This window comes from Eublepharis macularius, chromosome 2, assembly GCF_028583425.1.
Source record: "Eublepharis macularius isolate TG4126 chromosome 2, MPM_Emac_v1.0, whole genome shotgun sequence".
In the NCBI taxonomy this organism is placed as follows: domain Eukaryota; kingdom Metazoa; phylum Chordata; class Lepidosauria; order Squamata; family Eublepharidae; genus Eublepharis; species Eublepharis macularius.
The window spans coordinates 147,073,485-147,080,178 of NC_072791.1; positions in this window are offsets into that span (position 1 = coordinate 147,073,485).

Genomic DNA, 6,694 nt, shown 5'->3' on the forward strand with positions numbered 1-6,694 from the left:
AGGCCAGGCTGTGGTGGCACAGGACGCATGTTGTCATCTAGTTTTGGAATGTGTTCTTCTTTCGGGCAAATCAGATGGATGTCTTGAGTAGCAGCAACACCTCCATTTCTTGTCAGTTCTTCTACTCGGACTTTCAAGTGGTTACGGCCATCCTGCAAATGTCATCAGATTAGAATGTTATAATAAAGCCCCTTCAAGCTTCTCGCATACTTGTTACTTGGCTTGGGCAAAGGTTATGGTCTTCTCTAAAGCCAAGAGAGTTACTCCATTGGTCTGGAGAACTGATGGTGTTCAATTAGAACAAGTCTCTACATTTCCATACCTGGGTGTGGTCTTTGATGCTTATTCAACTGGCAATCCGATTTCAAATTTGCAATAAATAAAATCATACCTTCTGTATCAACAACTGAACATTGCTTCTTCTCTAAGAGAGGCATAATACATCACAGGGGTTCTGTATATGTGCAATATTAAAATCACTCCACAGCTCCTTTATGGAGCTTCAGTATGGATTCTCCAAGTGAATAAGAACCTTGATCACCCACTTTGCCATTTTCTAAGATATATTATGTGAACCCCCAAATGTATAGCTGAGATAGCCTTAAGATTAGAATTTGGCCAGGGCTCTATCGAAGCCAAAGCATGATTGCATGCATTTAAACATAGACTAAAGGTCCTTTTCTCCACTAAGAAAGGTTTGCTCTACAAGCTAAATCAAGACCAATTCTATTTCTTGCATCTAGTGAGAGTAGACAAGAAACTATCTAGTCTTGGCCTACTAAGGGATGATATACTGAGACTTGGGAAAAGCAAATCTTTACTAATTATCACAAAAAGCATAAAAGATCTAGATTACTCTTGCTCAGAGAGTATGCTTTGGCATCCTTCCACTTGCAACCATTCCAGTCTATGCTAAACACCTAACAGTTCCTAGTTACTGTACAGCATTTATGCTTGCATGCCTGAATGCTGCCCCCTCAGTAGTCCTATATGGGAGATACTGTAATTTAACTTACTCTGATAGACTCTTCCAATGTGTTTTGAAATTTTATTGCAAATTATGGATTGCCCCTATTTTTACTAAATTATCTCCCACTGTATTAAAAGATAATATAGTTCCCTATCTATTGGTGGATGGAGACCCAAAGACTATGTTGGCTATGGCCAAGTATCTCTCCATCATATTTTCGTTAAAGAAATAGACTCTTTATCCACTGCTCAAGATCATTGGATCAGAGGGGCTTGAAAAAAAAGGAAGGAAAGGACTTGGCTTGGGCTACCCAATCAAGATTTACAATTTTTTTCTAAAACAAGTTGTACCATCTGAAGAAAGATCTTCCTTCTGGTTCAATTAGTCAATTCCTGATAAGGACACATTTGCAATGACCACAGCAATATTGCCCTACTGTATATATGTATATAGTGACTTTGACCAATTAAATGTGACTGTTTGTCAACCAATGAGTTCTTGGAAGTTAAGAAAGCATTCTTGTTTCAGTATTAGTGAGCCAAGATATTATGTTTTTAGCATAAACTTCTTTGCTTTCTTCAGGACCCAATACTATGCTTTGATCTTTGGAGGCCAGTTTTACCCTGTCCTAGACTTATAGTATCCTCACAATTTCAAGTGTCTTAACTATAATCCTATTCATAGATTTAAACAAAGGATATTGTATCCAATAGGTACAGGACAAAGAACAGAGGTCATCTAAGCTTTCTCTTTCATTAGTATAATGTGATCATAGGATTTGTATTAACTGGAAAACTTCAGTATAAGTAGCTAATGTATGGTGGCCCCATTAATACGTCTCACCTTTTCCAGTACAAGACAGCCATTGTACCCAGCAGAGAAAATGGCAGCCCCATCTGCATTAGATGTGATCCAATGAAGGCAGCTGGAACAATTTGTAACTTCAAAGGCTGTCCTGAACTCATCTGTTGATGAAAATGAATGCAGCATCAATTAAAGAATAAGTACTTTGAGAGATGGCGAGAAAACAGGAGAGTCCATAATACTTTTCAACGGTAGAAGCCTGAACATCAGCTACTAGGTGAAAGCAGAGACACCAGCTCATGTTATTTGAAGTTCAATGCTACTATGAATGTGAAGAGAATCATCAACGTCAAGCGTCAAGCTAATAAACGTCAAGCTAATAAACCGACAGGGAAGTGCTATAATTGTGGAAAACCAGGTCATTTTAAAGCAGAGTGCAGAGCTAAAGGAGGGGGTGCAACTCAGTCCCGTCCTCCTGGAAGTGGTGGTTCTCGGTCCACTCAACAGCCAAAAACCAAATGCCGAAAATGTGGAAAAGGTTTTCACTGGACCAGTGACTGCCGCTCTGTCCCACAGTCGGGAAACTCAAGAGCAGGCCCTTGGTCTCTGGCCCCGGTACAAACAGAGACAGCACTGGATCAGGCAGTGCAGGATCTGACCCTAGGCTAATTCCATCCCATCTTTCTGCAACAAAATCAGCCACCAGGGGCAGTGCAGGTTTGGATCTTTTTCTACAGAGTGCTGTAACTTTTAAATTTCCAGGGGAAGTTTTGATTGCTCCTTCTCAGCTGAAAGGACCTCTTCCCTCAGGGACCGTGGGTCTAGTTCTTCCTAGGTCTTCTAGTTCTAAACGGGGTATCTTTGTGGTCCCTGGAGTCATTGATAGTGATTATCAAGGAGATATTCAAATTCAACTGTGGACTAATTTGCCACAGTCATTAGCAGCTGGTGACTCTGTGGCACAGCTGATTCTCCTTCCCTATTTTCTCCCCACAGGGGGACAAGATCGTGATAGCGGGGAGGGAGGCTTTGGGTCCACTGACCAGACTCAAGCAACACTGGTGGGTCTTACCACATCCATTTCCAGAGCTCGCCCACAACAGCGTTTCTTTCTTAATGGCCGCTCCTTCTCAGGTATACTTGATACTGGGGCAGATGTTACTGTAATTTGTGCACAACAGTGGCCCCCAGAGTGGCCTTTAGAGGGCTGTCCAACTGTTTGGGGGGTTGGAGGACAGCAGAAAGCACGGCAGAGTGTTAACTTTGTGCAAGTTTCACTGCCCAGTTTGGAGCACTCAGTGGCCCTCCGGCCATTCGTGCTTCCAGTTCATGTGAATTTGTGGGGCAGGGATTTACTATCCCAGCTCCAAACCTCTCTCTCTTTTGATGAATAGTGTTCAATGGCCCTTCCACTCACTTGGTTGACTGATGAACCAGTCTGGGTCCACCAATGGCCCCTTCCTCAAGATAAACTTAATGCATTGCATGATTTAGTTCAGGAACAGCTGCAAGCCCAGCATGTGGAGCCCTCCACTAGCCCATGGAATACTCCTGTTTTTGTCATTAAGAAAAAGAGTGGCAAGTGGCGAATGCTTCATGATTTGAGAGCAGTAAATGCTTGCATTGGTTAGTCTTAAAGGTGCTACTGGACTTTTTGATTTTGCTACTACAGACTAACACGGCTAACTCCTCTGATTCAGCCTATGGGTGCTCTACAGTGTGGCACCCCAAATCCAAATTTGATTCCAAGACATTACCAACTTTTTGTGGTAGATCTTAAAGATTGCTTCTTTTCCATTCCTCTTTGTCCTAGGGATAGGCAACGGTTTGCGTTCATCGTACCTGTCCAGAATCATCAACTGCCTACGCAGAGATTTCAGTGGAAAGTACTCCCACAAGGAATGCTCAATAGTCCAACTTTATGTCAGCTTTTTGTGGATAAAGCCCTTCAAGGGTTTCGTAAAAAACACCCCAATGCCCTAGTCTATCATTTCATGGATGACATTTTGGTGGCAGCCCCCGAAGTTCACCCCACATGGGTTGGGGAACTAACTCAAAGTTTGAAATGCTCTGGACTCACTGTAGCTCCGGAAAAAAATCAATCTCACCATCCTTATACTTACTTGGAGCATCGGATGCTGCTTACACATGCAGCTCCTGTTGTCCGTTCTCTGGGTTTTCCTCAACCATGTACATTAGTAGCCCTTCAGCAACTCCTGGGCACTCTTAATTGGGTTTGTCCTTTTGTGTCTTTACCTACTCATCTCTTAAGTCCTCTCTTTCAAATGCTTACTCTAGGAAAATCCCCAGCTGACATTATTCATCCCTCTGCTGCCGCTCGAGCTGCCCTACAGCAGGTTAACAGCCTGCTGGCAGCACAGTGTGTGGATCGCTTGCCTGAAGTGTTCCCTCCACTGCAATTGTTTATTATTCTGACACCCATGACCCCAACAGGAGTCTTGGGCGTCTTGAAAGACTCTAAGCTTTTTTTGTGTGAGTGGCTGTATCTTTCACATGGTAGCCACAGAAATATTCTCCCTTATCCTGAGGCAGTGGCAGAATTATGTGCCATTGCCCGGGAGAGAGCTTTACTCCGCACAGGTCAAGATTTATCTGAGATTGTAAGCCCTTTTCCAAAGTGAGAAATTGATTTCCTTCATCAGACAGCTGCTTTCTTTCAATTGGCTTTAGCTGACTTTGTAGGAAAAATTTCTTACCATTTTCCTCAAGATAAGCGCCTTTCTTTGTTTCGTACAGTTCCTTAATCTCAACTGTTCTCAACCCTTGGCAGCGGCTCCTACTGTCTTTAGTGATGGGGGTCGCTCCAGGGGCGCTATTGTCTATCAACTTACACCCGACAGCCCTTGGATTACTAAATACACAGTGCCACAAGCCTCCCCGCAGCGGTCTGAACTTGCTGCAGCAATTTTAGCTTTTCATAATTTTGACTCAGTCTCTTTTAATTTGATAACTGACTCTCACTATGTATCTCATGTTATTGCTTCCTTGCCTGGAGCTTACTTGGCACCACATATAGACTCCAACCTTATGGCTCTGTTCATCACCTTGCAGCAGTGCATTTCTCAGCGCTGCCATCCTTTTTATGTAGCACACATCCGTAGCCATTCCTCCCTGCCTGGACCTCTGACCAAAGGGAATGCTTTGGCAGATCAGGCAGTCCATTCTTTATTTAGTGACCCATTTTAAGCCATCAATTTTTTCATCAGAATGCTAAAAGTCTAGCTGCTCAGTTTCATCTCCCTCTGTCTCAAGCACAAAGTATTGTCTCTGCTTGCCCACACTGCGCTGGCTTTTCTTCTTCCCCAGAGCGAGAAGGAGTTAATCCTCGTGGTCTGGGCCCCTGCCAGCTTTGACAAATGAATGTTACACACGTTCCTCACCTTTCTCCTTGGAAATATTTGCATGTCTGTGTTGATACTTATTTTGGAGCTTTATGGGCCACCCCCCTCCGGGGGGAGACAGCCTCTCATGCCATTTCTCATTTGTTAGCAGCTATGGCAGTTTTAGGGAAGCCTGCCAAGTTGAAAATGGACAATGGTCCCGCCTACACCTCTCAAGCATTTACCTCCTTTTGCACACAGTGGGACATTGTTCTTACTCATGGGATCCCTTACAATTCCACAGGTCAGGTGATTGTGGAACGTGCCAATCGCTCTTTTAAAACCCTTCTCTCTAAACAATTACAACAAGGGGGGAGGAGGGTCCCAACGCTGGGAATGACTATGCAGCAAATTCATAAATGTTTATTTACATATAATCAGCTTAATTTTTCGCAGCCACAAGCTGCTGCTTCTTCACCTGCTTCTGCCTTTGATAGACATTTCTGGCAGAAACCACAGTTACCTACTCCGCAGGTGTACTATCGTAGCCTGCCAGATAAGACCTGGCAAGGGCCAATCCCCCTGTTGATGTGGGGGAGAGGGTATGCTTCTGTTTTGTCATCCGCAGGTCCTTTGTGGGTTTCTACCAGGTGTATCCGGCCAACTCATGAAGTGGCATCAAGTGACAGCCAACCCTCTACCGGAGATGGAGAAGGTGATGCTCGAGAGCACGTGCCCACCGGTTCGCCACCAGAACCGCCGGGACGCTGCGGACCAACGACGCACCTGTCCAATAACATGGGGAGCAATCAAGAGGACCACCAGCAAAGCCCAGCAGATTCTGAGGGCAAACGGCAAAGAGGAGACCCCCGAGAACCTGTGCGCTGCCATCTTTGCAGTTATTACTGCAAATTCTACACTCATTCTGTGTGTGCTTCTTTGTTTTCTGCCAATGACTGTACACACTGAAGCCTAGCCTTTGCAGGATCGCCTTCAGTACAATTTGTGGGAACGGCTTGCTGCACAAGTGAACAGTTCCAACTTTTGCCTGCAGCAAACAAATGACATGAACTTATTGCTAGCTTCTTGCCTTATTCCTGCGTGTACCCCTCTTGCCTTACTTATGAATGATATGTCTTTAAGCATGTTTTTGAAAAGTAGTAACATGAAATATACTCAGATGTACAATTGGGGTCCCACTGCGGCCCGACTTCCATTGTTTGCAATGTCTCTTTACACTTCTTATGTAGCTTCCAATTCATCAGCAAATCAAACTGTCTGTGCTCGAATAGTGAACTGCACCAAGCACAAATCCAAGCCTCACTGTCTTTCTGTAGGACCAAATGTGCTTAACTGTTCAAAAACAGAAAATTTTTCTTTTGCCTTTGCATATACCCAATTACCCCAAGGTTGGTTCTTTACCTGTGGCTCACAAACGTTTAATTACATACCTGCTAATTTGTCTGATTCTCTTTGCTGCCTAAGTCATTTAGCTATTGCTTTACCTTCTAAAGCCATGCTTACTGCTTAATATTACCCTCAGTTACCCTTGATGCTACATGCTCTGAAGAAACCTTTC